This window comes from Saccostrea cucullata, unplaced genomic scaffold (genome assembly GCF_032062105.1).
Source record: "Saccostrea cucullata isolate Sc308-1 unplaced genomic scaffold, CSIRO_AGI_Scuc_v1 ctg5693, whole genome shotgun sequence".
Taxonomy (NCBI): Eukaryota; Metazoa; Mollusca; class Bivalvia; order Ostreida; family Ostreidae; genus Saccostrea; species Saccostrea cuccullata.
In genome coordinates this window covers 19799-38612 of record NW_026929591.1, presented here as the reverse complement: position 1 = coordinate 38612, position 18814 = coordinate 19799, and the positions used below count along the sequence as shown (strand labels likewise).

The 18814-nt window shown below is 33.8% G+C and overlaps 2 long non-coding RNA genes across 2 annotated transcripts; both read right to left on the bottom strand.

Annotated features, from left to right (window-relative positions):
• Nucleotides 1-2953: 2953 nt before the first annotated feature.
• On the bottom strand, nucleotides 2954-5607 carry LOC134281351 (uncharacterized). Its single transcript, XR_009995062.1, has 2 exons — nucleotides 5455-5607; nucleotides 2954-3243 (listed from the first exon to the last, which is right to left on the bottom strand). It is a non-coding gene; the product is annotated as an uncharacterized LOC134281351 (long non-coding RNA).
• Nucleotides 5608-15261: 9654 nt separating this feature from the next.
• On the bottom strand, nucleotides 15262-17866 carry LOC134281350 (uncharacterized). Its single transcript, XR_009995061.1, has 2 exons — nucleotides 17727-17866; nucleotides 15262-15443 (listed from the first exon to the last, which is right to left on the bottom strand). It is a non-coding gene; the product is annotated as an uncharacterized LOC134281350 (long non-coding RNA).
• Between the last annotated feature and the right edge of the window lie 948 nt (nucleotides 17867-18814).

The following is an 18814-nucleotide window of genomic DNA, read 5'->3' as shown; positions in this document are numbered from 1 at the left end:
TTTTTGTATATATATAGTCAATACGTAAATTCAAATTTAGCATGTTACGGGCCCCTGTGCCCATTACCAATGGTGAAAAGTACGTGTTTTTCCCATTTCGTAAGAGAAATATCCCAAAAGAGAATCAAACAAAACAAATATAATAATATAATTAAAAATGTCCGAACAGCGAAACACGTTTATCAAGAATTGTGTAAGAAAAAAAATATTAAGGATGTACAACACACCTACCCCCCAAAATTCCTGTCGTTTAATTTTCGTTATTTTTGTATATTAAAGGCAGAGATTTTAAGCACCGCCTTCAAAAATACCTTGTCTGGGTAGCCCTGTCAATCAAGTGCATGAAGGTTCATCATTGGATGGTGGAACTTGATTGACATTTACTTACTGGTCTCTGTGTATACCCTGTACACCTTGTTTGGGACTTGTGGTGACCTTATAATTAACTTTTGATCCTTTGATGTTTACTGAACATTGTTTACAGAAACTGTATTACTATGAACATTTTAGACTGATAATATATAAATTAAACATACCTTTAGTATTTGAAAGGATTATGATACAGTATGTTTTTTTTTTAAATTAACCTTTGGTACATAAAACTTTTTTTTTTTCAAATGAAATTTCAATATTAATTTTAATATGGATTATGCTAAATGTTATTGATAAAATTAAGAACAACAATATGTGAAGTAATTAAATTTTAAAATAATGCTTCTAATCATGGGTCACTTATATTTTCCTTTTTTAATCAGATAAGAATTTACAAGCAGTCTTTTAAGCATGTTTCATGGTGAAAAAACTTTATCAATTAAGGTTAGGATAAATCTAGATTTTTTTTTTTTAGTGAAATATAGTTAACACAATTCTTTTTATTTAAGTAATAGAGAGAATCCTGTGGATGAATAAATTTCAAAAGTCGAATTGGGTTGTTACAGTAGTTGTTTTTTTTTTTTTAATTAACACATACACTCAAATCTAAATTAATCTTTGTTTTAATATTGAAATTTATTGTATTATATTTTTTTTAAATGGTTAAGGATGTTTTCAAAAAGTAAAAAATAAAATAATTATAATTGAAAAACCCTTAGTTTTACTACAATCTGACTAAAGCCAGACCTCTATTTACGCTATCGCATAGCGTAAATAGAGGTCTGGCTTTAGTCAGATTGGTTTTACTACTAATTTTAAAATTGTCTCAAAATCCCCAACACAGGTAAAGTTTGACACCTGGGGTATTTCACTGTGTATGAAATCACTTCCTGTGTATAGGGATTAGGAGACAGTTGGCCACAGGTAGACTGCTTGCCCCCAAGGCATTCACACCTGTACAAAAATAAGCCCCTCCCTCACCTGGAATTTACCACCCGGTAAAAAATCTCTGCCTTTAAGTACATGACTATATCTTTATTTTATGTCTTGCTTTTTACGGAGTATAATCCGGTTAATTAAAAAAAGCCAAGCCCCATATCCCAATTTTCTTTCATGATTGATATACATCGGGATTACTCGTCTTTTACTCGTCGTTTTGGCGCTTTATTTTTGACGTTAAATTTGACGTCACATCAAACGTTCAATTGAAATCGCAAGAGTTATCTGCCCCAGTGTGTTGTACATCTTTAAATTGCATGCTCTAAAACTGATCGACCAAATGTAAAATACAGTAAATCACTTTTTTATTTGTGAGAACTTTTATTTTTGCGTAATTACACGCGAAATGTACTCGCAAAAATATTCTCGCGTAGATAAGTATTCCTATAAAAGATAATTTAAAGCAGTATCCACAATTCGTGAAAATTTTGTCTCGCTTATAAAGAGTAAATGTCTATATCGCGAAAAATAAGATGTCATAAAAATTAAGTGATCTACAGTATCTCAATAAAATATCTTGCAAATGAAAAAAAGAAACCCGTGTTTATATTTATTTTGAAAAATGTTTAATACGATATTTTCCCTATTTCAACCAGATGTCGCTATATATTTCCAATTGTAAAGGTCCGGGAACTTTTTTTTAAGACCGAAAAAAATTAAACCCTGTCGTGTAGGTTAGGGCTATGAACCTATATATATACATGATATATAGTGAATATAATCGAGTTTCACCATTTTGAATTGAGATTCACTTTTTTCAGGTCACCACTTTTCTATAAATTATGAATCTATTCAGAAATATCAAATGCAATTCAGAAGAATATACATGACTGCAATACAAATTTTATATACGTCATAATATATATACCTCGATCTATGGTGTTCCGTTGTGAGTGGCCCCAACGGAACACCATATACATCCGATAGGTTTTTTGTTGTTGTTTAAGTTCCTCTCTAGAAGTTTTCACTCATTTATGCATGCAGACGACACCACTTGCCTGTGGAGAGTCGCCAATATTATCCTATAACCGATACTTAGGGCCATTAAGCAGGGAGGGGTCTTTTTCGTTCCAGTACCTACTGCGACGTAAGACCGGTTAAAAACTGTCTCACCCGAAAACCGGTCTCCACGTCCCACAGTAAAAATCGAACGCGCGATGCCCCCGATACGGTTCAACAGATTAAACCAGGTACAAACTAGAGCATCTCGCGCTGATTTTTTTTTTTTACAATCAAGTTAGAAGTGAAAGAAAGAAAAAACCACACTAACTTTCCGTAATTTTATTTTTATGTATAAAGTTATTGTTTAGGATTTTAAATGTGCAACATTATCCTGAGATATTGTCTGTACCAACAATATTCTTCAATAGCACATACAGTAAAACTTGAAAATAGCGAACACACTTATAATGAATTTTAATTACGCTTATACAGCAAAGTACATTTTCCCCTTTGACAATAGAGTACATCGATCCAACATTGAGTAAACGGGTATAACGAATTGCATGCGTTTTTATGTATTTGTTGCCTTCAAAAGGACAATCCAAAATTTGGATTTTTGACAGGGTAAATAAGCAAACAATTGTTGAATGTATTGAAAATTTATTGTGCAAATTAACATAATTTCTGGCATTTTGTATAAGAATAATTGTTTTAAAATTAACTGCATATTTCTTGAACTGGCGTCATACTATATTCTCTTAATTGATATTTTGTGTAAAATTAACCCAATTTTCATTCTTGGGGTTGAAAACGGATGCATCAACCTGATCAAAGAGATATCATTTGTACATCCATAATAGGCCGGACAAAATTGACAATTGCAATTTTCACAACATTCCTCCAATGTTATCCCATCGGATGGTTCTCTACCTGAAAAAAATATATATTTGTTGTAATTCTCTTCTTATTCACGATAACTTTACTTCCACGTACTTTTAAGTACCGATCTGCTCGCAAAATTCAAAATCGTTTCGAGTAATGTATTGTCAGTGAAGATTATATATACAATATATAAAACAGTACCAAAAATTCATGAAAGTTTTGTCTCGCTTATGAATACCAAAGATATATCTTGTAGAAATATTTATTATCGATCTACATAATAAATGTTCATATTTGAAAGTTGACTTTATTTTAAAATTATCATTTCATGTTATAAAAAATAATGGGAAGGCTTAGTCAATAAATCTTAAAGTAAACGTTCTATTTTGTAAAAATCATAAAAGGGAAAGATTTCGTCAACACTTCATCTTAACTGTTTAACCCCCCATAAAAAAATGTTGCACTCAATGTATTTTGTTAGTAAATCTGTCACTGTGGAGTACGTTAACAGTGCATCAATCATGTTATATCATCAAGAACATGGGTAAATGTAGTAACCCAAAATGCCTGTTGTGCTACAAACAAAAACGCTTAATGAGTCAAAATCTTGTGTTTTTATTTTAAGAAAGCAAAAGATTCAAGATTCATGGTAAAAAAATGGAAAAACGAAGTTGTGACAATTTGTCATCGAAAAGATATCTAAGAAAGAACTAAACAAAAATCTGTATGTTTCAGGTAAAAATTCTATCTTTCTTAGTTTTCCCTAGTTTGCGTCACGGTGCATGTGGCGCATTAAGAAAGTGAATAATTAAATTTCAGTCATGGCAAAATTTACAGAGGATATTCAAAGAGATTTTTTGGAAGAAACATTGCAATGTGGCAATAACTAAGGCAGTTGGAGTCCATGTTAACAAGTTTATGTTTGAACTGAAAGACAATTCATTCTTATACAAATATGGACTCAATGTAGGTCAATATGCATTTATAATGACCCAGGATGGCAGATATTGACCGAAGATACATGGAGTATATCGACCGAGGGCGCAAGCCCAAGGTCGATATACTCCATGTATCTGAGGTCAATATCTGCCATCCTGGGTCATTATAAATGCATATTGACCGTGCATTGAGTCCATATTTATTATATTATATAAATAATAATTTCCCAAATGTATTAGTACTATGTGTATCTTCCTAATGTTTACAGAGATGGTGTTTACCATAAATAAGTTGAATATAAACGTTTCAGAATTTTTTTAATGTTACTCACAGGAACTTGTTTCGGTAATAGATTTTAACCTATAACTAAGCATGATAACACAAGGTATCTCTCTCCGAATAACACAGAGTACCCCCTCCCCAGACTTCAGGCGCGTAGCATCGTTTTTGGAAGTGGGGGGGCCAACCTGAGAAAAAATTTGTTTTTGCCCAAAGTCGAAAATCCTATTTCGTGGGGGGGGGGGGGGGGGGTAGGGGCTAACTTTTTTCCAGACCAACTATCTTTCAATTCAAACTTTTTGGGGTAAATTTTCTTTCTAACACTACCCTTTGCTGAAATGTGGGGGGGCCAACCTTCCTTTCAGTAAACATTTTCTATAGTAAAGGTAATGTCGGCAGAAAAAGTGGGGGGGGGGGGCCTGGCCCCCCCCCTGATACTACGCCCCTGGACTTAGAATCGCACTCATTTACACTTGCAAAGGAAATGCACTGAAAAAATATTAACATCTATAGATGTCTTTTACGCTATTTTATCTATACAATAGTACATGGCATGCTTGTCTTTATTTACTTTAGTCTCCGAGTCCGTAATCGCGTAAACAGCGTCAAATGTCTGCTCGCCGAGTGGAAAAGTCGAATTCAACAATGAAATGGTATATGTAGTAAGTATTCCCGAAAAATGCTAAAAGATATCCTTGATAATTGTTTTGTATTCTCACCTTCAGAGTTCTTCAATATATATCTTTTAAATTTTCCTCGCCTAAAACTTCCAAACTGTTTGACTAAAGCGAAAGTGAAAACGAGGCAGCTCGTGCGAGTCATTATTCGCTTTCAGCGGTCATTATTAAAATATAATTACTTCGTATTGACCAATCAGATTATCGGATTTCACAAAGTTATATAATATTATAAAATAACGATATACATAATGCAACGTAATATTTCATATACATGTATGAATCTATTTAATATACAATGACTTAAAAATAAATACACATTCTCTCTTTTCTAATAGTATAGATGTATAAATTTATTACTTACCCACTGAAAATGCCTGGGTTGAAATAAATAGTTTAAATACCATATAAAGGATTAAAAATAACCAAGTTGTTTGCATTGTGTGCATTGTATCAACTAATACACAAAGAAGGTCTGCATCAGCTATAAGCTATTTTTCTCACTCAATGTTTTACCTTTTTATAATAAATCGTAACGAACAATTTAGCCGGAATTTCCACTTAACAATATGGAAAATCACATTTTACATGAAGTGATCAATTAAGCTAATTTTACACGTTATAAAAATCCATTTACATTACGGGTTTTTTTGGGGGGGAAAGTTTGGGCATGAATAATTATTTTCTTCATGCGTCTTTTCATGCACATGTAAACCTATTTTTCTTTTAATTTTCTGACGAGATGGTTCGCGTCGTCATACATGTAGTTCGTCAACTCGCACTATTAACATGAGTAAACGTAAGGTAAAACCGATTAATTTCATTATTCAGCGTAATCTTTTTCTTTAAAAAAAACTATGGGGTTTATACACCCCTGTCAACGCGCGATCGGCAACGCGGATGCGATCGGCAACGCAGATCAAAACATTGAAGAAGAAAGTATTGTAGGGGGTAAATTTTAATAGTTTTGTATGTGCTGGAGTGTAACCAGCTGAAAATAAAATTAGCAAACATTTAGTTCAGATAATTATCTACAGTTTAGGATTTATCGAGGGTAAATTTGTTTCACAGTTTCTGTGCAAATGCTACTGATCAAATCGACATTGTTCAAAATATCAAATTTTCATGCTTTGAAATAGTTTATTGTTGTTATTACCTAAGAAAAATTGCTGCTTTTGTTATGTAACGGTTCTTGGAAGTATGAACTAAATGATTTTAAAATTAAAACCACATACATTACCTTAAAACAAATTTTAACTGGAAAATTTGATAACCGCGAGGCGATCGTCAACGACATTATCTTTTTGTGAAGCGATCGTACAACATAGAAATAGCGATCGTACAACACACGAAATAAGAATAGCACAAATCAGAGAATTTTGTTGTCAAAAAGTTTATTTTGATATACAATAGATATTTTACATTTAAATTAGGCAATCAGTCATTGTAATGTACCTTTTTAACTCTTAAAATTGTCCTACATCAATACAGAAAATTGAAATTAACTACGTAGATTAAACAGATACAATTGAAAAAGAGTTTGATGGCTAACAAAAATGTAAAGTAGAAATTTTACCTAAATTTTCATAACAGTGTCACCCCTCCCTCCCCCCCCCCCCCAAAAAAAAAACCCTTAAATATCATAGATGGTTTATCATGCAAAGTGTAAGTAAAGGAACATTTTCTAAACTCAAAATTCAATTTCGGAAATGTGGTGTGTGGGATGGAGGGAGGGGGTGTTATGATTCAAGTTCTTGAACAACCAAATTTTATCAAAAAATACCATCTGTCTTACCCGGATTTGACTATATACTGCAAACGGGGGACAACCAGTCTATTGGTTTAGCCCCCCCCCCTCCATTTCAAATTAGCCCCCCTTTAATTTGCTTCCGACGCCTATGAAAGTAAAGTTTTCACCCCACCCCCGATTCTACAATGTACATGTACATACATGATATTAAAATTGGCAATTAATTAGAAAAAATAATACTAATAATAATACCAGTGACTGTTTTCAGTAAATTAAAATATATCATGTAATACATAATGTTGTTATATTATTACGTGCGTGTACAACACATTTTTACTGAAAACATTTACTGAAAATATTCGGTTAAGTTGCTACATGTAGGTATGCAAATTCCTTTGATCGTTATTTTTATAGTATTAATACACATTTTTTTTATTTTCTGGAAAAAATACAGTTTTTGATATGTATGCCAACTTCTGTTGACCTGCCATATCATAACCAGGAACCCCCCCCCCCCACCCCCAATATAGAGGGTTTCAATATAGACCCCCAGGCCTGTTAGAATTTTTTCACATAAATTATATATGAATGACACATTTGTGATATAATCTATCCTATCAATTCAGAAAATTTGCTTAAACTTACATTTTATAAAAATATCTACCCTCTCTATATATACAAATTTTTATATAGAGAATGTTGGGTAAATTTAATAGAACATTTGTTTTAGGTAATTTTTCGATTTGCTGGTATAGATCTTATCACAAATGTGGCAATAAAAAATTTTTTATGAGAAAAAAATCGAAAAAGCCCAGGGATCTATATCGAAAAGGGGGGGGGGGGGTGTCCTGTCCTCAAGCACCTGTGATCATAGACAATAAAACCTTTTTTTCTATATTGCTAAAATTTGGTCCTATAACACTCTATAGGTATCTGTTTTAAACAATAATCAAATAATATCAAGTTTTAGGGTTCCATGGAGTTTTAAATTTTGTTCTCTTAAAATACGGACATTATTCAACTAATATACAAGAACGTCAGTTAAATTCGCTCTTTCTCTCTCGAAAATCAAATGTTTGGTATCTCGTTCTATTTCGACAGACTTTCCACCCATACCACATGGCTATCTATTACTTTATTTCATTAAAAGTATTTTATAAATTTCAAGTTGCACGATCGCATGTTTATCATATTTTCTTTGTTGTACGATCGCATATAGAGTCGTTGCCGATCGCCAAAACGTTTGGCATGTGTTCACTTCAAACCGTTATTTCAACGCTTTCTATTTGATGAAGAACTTCAAATCGGATTTAAGATTTATGATTTACCTATTTACAATGTAAATGTGCCTTTTGGACTGTCGGGTATACGTAATAAGGTAAGAAATACCACTTAAACGAGCTTTAAGTGTCACGTTAGGGCAGTCATGTTCAAGGAAAACTTAACTTTAACATAATATATAGTGATTTTTAATGCGTAGGGGACTTTTATGGTGTTGAACATGTCCAGTAGCATTTTAAAAGTCAGAAATGTTGAAGGATAATTGCGAGGAAATGGGACAAAATAATGTTTTATTTAACCTCATCTTCCTCACGTAGTTGAGTTTAGCTATCCGCGTTGCCGATCGCATCCGCGTTGCCGATCGCGCGTTGACAGGGGTGTTATACTGGGAATAAAGAAATCACACTCAGGAAGCTTTGACAAAAATATCGATAAGCATTGAGGTTTTAATGATGGAATAGATTGTTACTATTACTATAAAATTAATATTGATTTTTTTTTCTTTTTTTTTTTTTTTTTAGTAAATTAGCTATGAAGTGAAATATCGAACTTCGAGGTTGGCCAAATCATTTTTATTAAAAACATGCAGCCAAAAACTTTTTATTTTATGATTTAATAATTTCTTTAGTTAGTAACATCAGTCCGTAAGTAAGACTTTTCTACACTTCATAAAACCATTTCTCACTTAAAAAAAAGTTTTTTGTTACCATAGAAACTGCTTTTTTGTACAAAAAATGCAACTGGGGAAATTTCTTATATATCTTTTGATTGCTAATTAACAAAATTAGTTTGTTAAAAATCACTGCCAAACTAACAACTAAATTGTATATCACAAATGAAAGGACTTCGGCTATATATAGACTTCCTCTGTACTAGTAATATTACGCTACCATGACCATGGCAACACCGTTCATCGAAATCCAAAATCCATATACGGAATTATGTATCTTAGTGTAGTCTACTTGTGTGCCAAGTTATATTGAAATCAGACCGCTAATAATAAATACCTTTGAAGTAGCATTTTGAAAATTGTTTACAGATAGACCGACAGACGGACTGCTAGAAAGAAATTTTTTCACGTATAAATATTTTTTTTTTATTTTGTAACACCGTTTTCTGTACACAGGCAAAATTACAACGCATGCTCAACATAGTTTTTAAACATTTTAAACATACTACGGAAAATGCATATGTTCAACGCATGTTTAACGTATGTTCAACATATGGCTCTCAGAACATGCTGAACATACGTTGCAATTTTACCTGGGTAAGACGGACAATTTCTTGTTATAGAACGGTACACATGTCCACCTCAAAAATCACCAACTTCATTCCAATCAGCTGCAAGGTGGTATTACAAGAGCCACGGTGTGGACTTTCGGTGGGCAATTCCTTCACGACATCAAATATTTGGTTTCCTTTACACCACTTTGGATTATTTTACTCATAATTGTATGTCACCAACTGTAGCTTGGATTGTAAAAGAATAAAGTTTATAAATTTAAAACTAGGTGTTTAGCGTACTCGAGAGGTAACAAGAATAAACAGGTACATGTATGTCGTAAAAAAAGTAATTCTAATCACGTAATGCAGATGTTGAATTTGGACAACATTCAACACATCGGACAGAAGATAAGAAATCAATCACCAAAGGTATTAACTTTAATTCATATACATGTGGCCATGTACATGTGTGATGTTGGACAAAATGTTGTTTTGTCATCCTGGTAGCATGTCAGGTTCAAGTTCAGGTGGATATGTCGGTGCTGGTTCATCGCGGCAGTCACTCGTACAACAGCACCACCCAGGCCGGTTACCTGAAAATAAAACATGTTTATTGATATGGAGGAAATATAAAGAGGTAACGAACAGTAAATACACACGAAAGTCCATCGGGAGCAGAGCATAGGCATACCTCTTAAAACATATCAGCCATGGGATCAGTGTCCATGGAGGAGTGAGCATCCCCTGCCGACCGGGTCAAACCCTGCGTGTGTTCCCCGTCATGACCGGGAAATAACAAGAAAAATCCGTTGACGATATATTATACTGTGAATGTACTTTTGAGTCCGAATACTGTTCGGTATCTCCATATATTTCATTATTCATTTCATTTTGATAAACATCTGTAGTTTTCATTTCAGTCCATTATTTAGTGACAAAAATAATTAAAGCATGTTACACTATAACTCTTTTGAAACACATGTTAGTCTTACAGAAAAAAACCCAGAAACTTTCATCTTTGTTAAATGCATGAATAAAAATTTATACATTTCAAATTTGTTTTTACATTTCTCCTTAATATTCTTTTCATCATGTGAAGAACCCACATTGATAACTCTCTCTCTCTCTCTCTCTCTCTCTCTCTCTCTCTCTCTCTCTCTCTCTCTCTCTCTCTCTCTCTCTCAAATTACATACCAATATAGAATCCCTGGACTGAATAACTTGAGATACATACATGTACTATAAATGCCACCATTAAGATAATACACAACCAAGGCATACTCATTTAGAGTGACATACAAATAACAGATATATTGAATGTCGGCAATTGTCATTTATATAGAACGTAGTCATCTGTTTTATGTTTTTGTAATTAATTGTAACCATTTATTCAACCTGGAATTTCCACTTTCGGAAAAAAAATAAACAAGATTAAATTAAAAAGTACAGTTTGTATATTCCTATTACACATTAACTCGGTCATTTTTCTAGCGGAATACTTTAGAAGAACAAATTTTCGTGGGCATAAAATTTCGTTGCTTTGTCTTCAAAAATAGTTTCGTCGGCATTTAATTTCGTTGTTTTGACAGTTACCCTATTCAATATATAGTCATTAAAAATTTTGTATGGGATTTAATTTCGTTGAATATTGTTAACAACGAAATAAAAGAAATTTGATCCCCCACGAATATTTGTGCTTTTACAGTAGTTAATCGTTAAAAATTTCACTAACCGAATTTCTAAGTCGCCTAATCATATGGTAGTAATATGTTTTTATACTTTTTATGTGAAGTTTCGGGGGTATATAGTTTTTGTCTTGTCCATCCGTCTATCTGTCTGACTGCTTGTATGTTTGTCCGCAAAAACTTCAACCTTGCCCATAACTTTTGATGTAGGGAAGCTATGACTTTCATATTTCACATGTGTATTTCTTATGACAAGACCTTTCTTTGGGTGGATACTACCAAATTTGACCCTTTGACCTTGGAGTTTGACCAACTTTTACACAAAAATTCCGAACATTTGCTTTTGCCATATCTTTTGAACAGTAGACACCAGGACTTTTATTCTTCATATAGGTAATTTTTGTGGAAAGACCCTTTATTGAGTACCAACAACCTTGACCTTTTGAGCTCGACCTTGAAGATTTTCGTGCTTCTGAAAGAAACTTTAACCCTGGCCATAACTTTTGAACGATAAGCCTTAGGGCTAGGGCTTTGATACTTCACATATGTAATTCATGTGAGAAGACGCTTTATTGGATATCAAGAAATTTGACCCTTTGACCTTGGAGTTTAACCTACTTAAAAAATAAAATCTTGACCATAACTTTTGAAGGGTTTGGACTAGGGCTTTCATACTTCGAATTCAAATATATTTTTGTGACAAAACATTTCATTTGATATCAAGAACTTTGACACTTTGACCTTGACCTTGGAATTTGACCCATTTTTACACAAAAAAATCCAAACTTTTATTTTGACCTAATTTTTTAAACGGTTGATACTAGGTACTTCATACTTCAAATATCAATTTCTTTGTTGCAAGACTATTCATTTGAAACAAAAAAATGACCTTTTGACCTTGACTATAAAAATTTCCTTACTTACGAAAAACTTTAACCTTGGTCTTACTTTTGAACGGTAAGGGCCAGGGCTTTCAGACGAACTTTGACGCTTTGACCTTGGATTTTGACCTAATTTTTACAATCTTTAACCTTGTCCATAACTTTTGAACAGTAAAGGCTATAGAGCTTTTATACTTCACATCTGTAATCCATGTGACAAGACCTTTCATTGGATAAAAAGAACCTTGACCCTCTGACCTTCACCTTGGGGTATGACTTACTTTTTACAAGTTTTAACCTTGGCCATTACTTTTGAACCGTAAGGGCCAGCGCTTTCATAATTCTCATATATAATCTTTGAGACAAGGCCTTTCTTTAGAAACCCCTTGACCTTGGAGTCTGTCCTACCTTTAAAAACGTTAACCTTGGTCATAACCTTTGAACAGGCGATGCTAGGGTTTTATATTTCACATTTGTGTTTTCTGTGAAAAAGCCTTATTTCAGGTATAAACATATTAAGGTTTCGTCAAAGGTCAACATGTCTAAAACATTAATTTTACAATTGCTCCAAAATTATGTGTGGTATGAAGTCAAAACTTTTACATTTTGTAAATATATCACTGATAAATAGATAGAAAGTATTACATGATAACAAATATTTTTATAAAGATATTTTTTGAGAAAAATTGTATCAGAAAATGTGCATATTTTTAAAAAATGCACCTGCTTTATTCTGTCCTTTTTGTGAAAACCAACATTGTAGATATAATTTATGTTTATCATTGAAGGGCAAGTTGGACATGAATGGTCTCTGAAAGCCTGTTATTGAAAGCATGACATGTATAAAGACAAGACCCCTATAGAATCCGCCATTTGCAGTGTACTTTCACTTTCAAGTCTTAACATTTGGACAAAATAAACAAGGAAAACAACTTTCCAGAGGCTATCCAAGTCCAACTTGCCCTTCATTGATAAACATATTTTGTTTCTGCAATTATGGTTTTAACTAAAAGCATAGAATTAATTAGGTGTATTTTTTTGAAATTATATGCATTTTTAAGAAGAATTTTTCTCAATTAATATTATTCCAAGTATCATTTTTATCAACTGATACTTTCTATCTGTTAACCAATAAATAATTTATAAACTGTAAAAGTTTTAACTTTATACCTTACATACTTTTGAGGCTATTGTAAAAATAAAATTTTGGACATGATGCCCTTTGACGAAACCTTAACCGTCGTTATATGTTGCCATACGGGAGCATCAGTGTTTCACAAACACATCTTGTTCCTTGTGTTTAGCTGGTTGCTTACTAGATCTTATCAAAGTTATTTGCAGTATTAATTATTTTCTTCGATGTTCGCGGCAAATGTTTTATATGCACCGCTAGTTTTGCTAAAATAATAAACTGGAAATAACCTTAGACTAATCTCTACATAGTTTTTTTTTCTTCAAAATTCCTTAACTAAATTGAAAAAAAAAAACAAGAGTAAAATATAACTTAGAAAAAAGTAGGTCAAGGATTTCATCAGCTGTGTTGGCTTAAGTACAGTATATCATTTATATTTTGTAAGTACTATGGCCGATACAAAGACCTTGTCAGCTAATACAATCTTCATTGATTAAGTCAAATGCTGAGTAACTTTTTGAATAAAAATTGTTAGACCATTGTTCACACAGAATTGTTGAAGGATTTTTCCGTTAATTATTTCCTGATAATGATAAGTAGCACACGATGGGTGTATAATTATATCATTGGTGGGCAAGGGATGTTCAATTTTCCATGGCACCTGATCCTACCTCTTATATTAAGAGGTCCGTTTTATCTCCTCTCCTGAATTGTATTGTTTTAATGGAATTTTGAGCTTGAATACTGATTGTAATCTACATATATTTCACTGTGTTTTATACAATGAAAGGGGTCGTCTACTCTTTTAATTTACTGGTGTGCATTGGGAATATATCCATATATAACTGTAACAGAGAGGAATGGAAATCTTTAGTCCTTGTCTCATGTATTATGCCCGGATAGGGTCATTTGCAAAAGTTCAACAGCATGTTCAGAAAAACACACCTTTGCGCTGACACACAACGCGCTGTCACGCTAATACGAGTTTGCACAACACCTCGTCGCGCTAACACACAACACGCTGTCACGCTAACACGAGTTCGCACAACACGCCGTCGCGCTAACACACAAAGCGCTGTCACGCTAAAGTTACGAGTTCGCAAACATCCTTTCGCGCTTTCAAGCAACACGCCGTCGCGAGTTGTGTTTTAGCGCGTCGGCGTGTTGTACGAATTCGTGTTAGCGTGACAGTTACTTGTACTACGTTACATTGATAACTGTGACTTAGTGCATCCATTTGGTTTAATCATGTGAAGACACCAGTCTGAGAGACAACCTGTTTGTGGCTGAGATTAGCAGTAGTAAAATGAAGAAAATCAAATACGTACATGTAAACATCGTGTAAACAAAAACTAAATTTGTGGCTGAGTGAAATAAAATTGTGAAAAAAATTCTACTACATCTAACTTGCTGTGGCCCCGAAATACGAATTGTGAGGAAAAGAACATGAAAACATGTTTTCAGTAGAAGATCCTAAGAAATAACGGGGTTCTAAAAGTACATATCCGAGCGAAAACCCTAACTTTATCGTCCATTAATAAAATTACGACATTTCCGAGGTATGTGTATTGACTTCAGATGTACCATTACGATAAATAGATACATACGATCACCAATAGACTTGTCATCTCTACTCTTGATAAAAATGAAGTCCACATCAATAAAATTTGTTCATCGATATTCAACGTGTTGTTTACATGTTTATGTTACGTTTGTCCTAAAAATCCCGCGAGATTTGTACATTCTCCGACTTTTTCACAAAAGAGCGCACTAAGAACTAACTCTTCAATAGTGGAAATAGAACTATTTACGTTCATGTATAAACATGATACATTTTTTTTAAATACTAAAAATCACTTACAGGCACGTTGCATAAAAAAGCGGAGGGGCTTCCCCTCCCCATGGCCACCCCTGTTGCTACGTGCCTGACTTATATTACTCTTTTTGTGTACAATATTAAAGGGATCTGTATTTTAATTTGACGCAACCAATGAGCAGAAATTAAAATTTATTGATAAGCTTGGATTGTAAAAGGATACAGTTTGTTTTGTGGATCAACAAATCAACAAACAAACGCCTGTAAAACCAGTAGGGAGTGTTTGCGTTCTGGAGGGGGAACGGGATTAAACAGTCATGCAAAAATAAAAAGTAATCATGCTTTTCACGTATTACCGATCGAGGCTGAATGAACATGATAGATCAATATTCTACACATCTCAAGAAAAGAAATTATTAGTTTTATTCATATACATGTACATGTCTAATGATGAACAAATTTCTGTTAAAGACCTTTGGCACCCTGCTAGCGAGTTGCTGCGCTTCTTAAGATGTCTTAAAATGGTGGTGGTGGAACGCATGGGCAGCAGCAACAGCTACAACAACACCCCTCAGGTGGTTTACCTGAAAACATAAAACATACATGTTCATTGATACCAGGCCCGTAGGAAGCAATTTAATTTGGGGGAGGGGGGGGGCAGCCAAACATTTTCACGGGGGCTGGCACTATATGTACCAACTACCAAAAAAATTAATTTCTTGACAAGGAGAAAGATTGGTCTTCGGACGTTTTATGGAGGGCACAAGCATAGTAACTAGGTTTTCTTTACTAATCTATATAAATTATATCGGGAAATTAAGGGGGAGGGGGCTTCCTACGGCCATGGGAATCCGAAGATAAGCTCAAAAGTCCATTTGAAATGTACAGTTTCAGAGCAGAAAAAGGCGGACCTTTGAAAAGATCAAAGGTGGGATTGGGTGCAATGTAGGAGAAAACACCCACTGTCGATCAGTCTCTTCCGTCATGTGCTCCTTGTCATGCTTGGGAAAACAGACAAATACGTAGACAATTCAGTGTGAGAGTAATATCCTATCAATAAGTATGAAAAAGTACGTCAACATTCGATATAGGCCTACCGGAAATTACTAACAAAGTCATCGTACTGATCATAGAATTAAGTTTTTTAAACGTAGACACTGTAGATCTCTTGCATGGTCAACTCATTTGTCAATAGCTTTTATCACCTTAAAAATTGTTCGCACATATTTTCAAATGTTTCTGTTTCTTTTCTTCTTCTTTTTTTGAGTAAACTCGGGTGACCTTTTGCTATCCGTTTTCGTCCGTCGTCTTGCTTTGTTCGTCGTGTGTTAACATTTGAACATTTTAAGCGTCTTCTCTGCAACCACTCAACCAATTTCAACCAATTTAGCATAAAGGATTTATGGGTGAAGGGGAACATAAATTATGAATTTCATTGTCCCTACCTCCTGGGGCCTGAGGGTTGGGGCCAAAACCACTAAAATTAATGCAATCTTTAAAAATCTTCTTCTTTACTCCGGGACATCAAGCAGTCACACTGTTTGCATGATTGTAATCAGCATTGAGTCCTCTACTAAAATTGTGAAATTCAAGGCCCTGGGGTCAAGGGTTCTTAGGTGTTAGTGTGGGGCTATATAGATTATATAGAGAAAATGCATTATTTCTTTGAAAAGTTTTTTCTTTGCTCCTGGGTGTTCAATAATCAAACCAAATACGTACATGTAGTTATGTTGAATAAAGCTGCCACTTCCAAAATTATGAATTTCATGGCCCCAGGGTTAGGGGTTCTGGTGTAAGGACGGGGCTCTATTAATTAAATTGTAAAAAAAAAGCATAAATTCTTTAAAAATCTTCTTCTTTGCTCCTGGGTGTTAAACCAACTAACCAGTAACCAAGTACATAGTTTTATTGAATAGGATTGTCTCTTCTAAAATTGTGAATTTCATGGCAAAAGGGTCAGGGGCTCTATTGATTATTTAGTGAAAATACATTATATTAAATTCTTTAAAAATCCTCTCTTCTGTTCCTAAGTATAATTAACCAATGAACTATGTGCATAGTTAAGATGATGAAGAATGCCTCTTCCAGATTTGTGAATTTCAGGGCCCCAGAGTTAGGGGTTTAGGTGCTAGGAGCGGGGCTCCAATGATTAGGGGAAATGCTTGAATTCATCGAAAACCTTTTCCTTTGCTCCTGGGTATTATGCCAATGTTCTAAGTACATATTAATGATGATGAGAGGTGCCTCTTTCAAAATGATTAATTACAGGGCCCCTGGATCAGGGTACTTGGGGTGGGGTGGGGGTTACATAGTCTGAAAATAAATTAATGCTTTGAAATCTGATTTTTCGTATTAATCAACCTTTTATGATGAATAAAATTTATAATAAAATTTCCAGAATTTTAAAATATGTGCCCCCAGGGTCAGTGGTTTCTTAGGTGGGTTGCACAACTGGTTATAAAGTGGAAATGCATGCATTTTCTCTTTGTTAATCTGATCTACCACTGGATATTAAGTAACCAAAGTAAGCATGATAATTAGTGTATTGTTATGATAAAGAATGGTGCCTCTTTCAAAATTGTGAATTTCATGGCCTCTGGTTTAAAACACGAACCAAATTCAATTGTTTGAAAGTTGTTACATAATACTCAGGTGACCTATAAGGCCCGTGAGCCTCTTGTTTATTTTTTTATATAACGCGAAAGCCCATTAGTTGAGCTCTTTTTTTAAGTTAAAAAAAATTGCTTTATAATCCAAAAATTTTGCGAATAAACGCTTAAATTTTGCATTATATAAGAAAATAAGCTCAATAGGATTTCGTAAAATAGAAATTATAAAGTTTGGAGTAAAAAAAATAAATAACATACCAATAAATAATCCCTGGATTGAATAACTTAAAATACATAGTATAAACATCACCATTAGGACGATAAATAACCAAGACATCCGCATTTTGTGTGATGTACAAGTCAAGATATATCATAAAATGTATATTGAATGTCTTCAATTGTTATTTATGTAGTATACGCAGTCATCTGTTATTTGTTTTTGTATTTAATCGTAACGATTAATTCAGCCTGGATTTTCCAGTTTCCAGGAATAAATAAACAAGATTTAAAAATTATCTTATGGAGATTCCCATGTTGTTGTTTTTTTAGCTCACCTGAGCCGAAGGCTCAAAAGAGCATCTCTGATCACATTTTGCCCGGCGTCCGTCTGTCTGTCCAACTGTCTGTCTGTATACTTTTTACATTTTCTACTTCTTCTCAAGAACCGCTGGGCCAATATCAACCAAATTTGCCACAAAGCATTTTTGGGTGAAGGGGATTCGAGTTTATTCAAATGAAGGACCACACCTTCATTAAATGGGGGGTAATTGGGAATTAATGAAAATTTGGTGGCATGTTTTAAAAACTTTTTTCTCAAGAACCACTGTTCTAGGAAAGATGAAACTTATGGGGAAACATCCTCAGGTAATGTAGATTTAAGTTTGTTCATATAATGACCCCTGGGGTAGGTTGGGTCCAAAATGGCCGACAATGTTTTACATAGAAATATAGAAGTACCTTTAAATTCTTCTCAAGAATTTCAATGCCATAATTGATCATATTCATGAATATGGAAGCATCCTCAGGTTGCGTAGATTCAAGTTTGTTCAAATTATGACCCCTGGGGGTAGGGCGGGGCTACAATAGGAAAATTAATTAAAAATCATCTTCTCAAGAATAGCAAAGCATGATTGGTCATGGGACTACTTTCGGATTTAAACTTTTCAGTAATAAACCAATTTATACTTTTTCTTGCCATATTGCTCTTTTGAAAGTGAGCGATGTAGCCCATGGGCCTCTTGTTACTGTATATATGCATTAAATATAGGGTCGTAAAAAGATGTTAATACAATTAACTTGAGTCATATTTTTGTGAAATACATATTATAATGTAATTAATGTAGTAG